We start from the raw sequence: 1,617 nt of genomic DNA, 5'->3' as shown, positions 1-1,617 counted from the left end.
GCGCCCGGCCTGCTGCTGCCGCAGCGCCGCCGCCTCCGCCGCCAGAGCCCGGTTCTGCTGCTCCAGCGCCCGCACCCGCTCGATGTAACCGGCGAAACGGTCGTTCAGCGCCTGCAGCAGCTCCTTCTCGTTCCGCGCCCGCGGTTCGCCGTTCAGCGAGTCCAGGCTCTCGGTGGAGGAAGCGGCCGCGCTGCCGCCTCCCCCCCCGCCGCCCCGAGCCCGCCCCACCGCCGGGCCCGGCCAGGAGTAGAAGCCGCTGGAGCCGGCGGAGCGCGGGGGAGCGCGGCCCGGCTCCTTGCGGAGCCCCCCCGGGGGCCCCAACAGCGTCTCCAGCATCAGGCTCATGGCGACCTCCACCCTCGCTGCGGCACCTTCGCCGCCCGCTTTATAGGGCTCGGGGCGGCCGCTCCGCCCCGCCACCGGCAACGGGGATGGGCACCCGCACCGGCACCGCCCCACGCCGCAGCCTGGAGGGGTGGGGGGCACCCCACGGCCACAGCCCAGTCGGGAGGGGAACAGGGGACCAGGCGAGACGGGAGAGAGGAACCTCCTGGGAGGAGTACGGGAGCCCCCAGGGAGGAGCAGGACCCCCCCGGAAGGGAGTGGGGACCCCCCGGAAGGGAGTGGGGACCCCCAAGAGGAGAACGGGAGTCCCAGGAAGGGAGTGGGACCTCTGGACGAAAGCGGAGACCCCCGGGAAGGGAGCGGGGACCCCCGGGAGAAGAACGGGAGCCCCCGTGGCAGAGCAGAACCCTCGGAAAGGGAGTGGGGAGCCCCGGGAAGTGAGCGGCACCCCCAGGAGAACGGGAGCCTCAGGAAGGGAGCGGAGACCCCCAGGAAGGGAGTGGGACCTCCAGGTGGAGAACGAGAGCCCCAGGAAGAGAATGGGACCCCGAGAAGGGAGGGGAGACAACTCGGAAGGGAACGGGGATCCCCTGAAAGAAGAACTCAACGCCCCAGGGCGGAGTAGGACCCCCGAGAAGGGAGCGGGGAGCCCCGGAAAGGGAGCGGGGACCCCCGGGAGAAGAACGGGAGCCCCCGTGGCCGAGCAGAACCCTCGGAAAGGGAGTGGGGAGCCCCGACAAGCGAGCGGCACCCCCAGGAGGAGAACGGGAGCCCCAGGAAGGGAGCGGGACCCCGAGAAGGGAGGGGAGACAACTCAGAAGGGAACGGGGATCCCCTGAAAAAAGAACTAAACGCTCCAGGGCGGAGTAGGTCCCCCGGAAAGGGAGCGGGGACCCCCGGGAGAAGAACGGGAGCCCCCGTGGCAGAGCAGGACCCCCGGGAAGGGAGCGGAGACCCCCGTGAAGAGAACGAGGACCCCCTGAGTGAGGAACTAGAGCGCCCGTGGCAGAGCAGGAGCCCCCTAAAAGGGAGTGGGGACCCCCAGGAGGGGAGCGGAGACCCCGGGAAGGGAGCAGAGACCCCCCCCGAAGGAAACGTGGACCCCCTGAGAGAAGAACCGGAGCCCCCCAGGGAGGAGTAGGACCCCCGGGACGGGAGGGGAGACCCCGGGAGGAGAAGGGGAGCCCCGGGAAGGGTAGTGCGACCCCGGGAAGGGAGCGGGGACCCCCCAGGGCACGGCCCGGCCCCGGGTGGGGGGGGGAAGGAGAGCGG

The sequence above is a fragment of the Calidris pugnax genome, unplaced genomic scaffold, assembly GCF_001431845.1.
Source record: "Calidris pugnax isolate Ruff unplaced genomic scaffold, ASM143184v1 scaffold7, whole genome shotgun sequence".
Lineage (NCBI taxonomy): Eukaryota > Metazoa > Chordata > Aves > Charadriiformes > Scolopacidae > Calidris > Calidris pugnax.
This window is presented reverse-complemented; position numbering follows the sequence as displayed.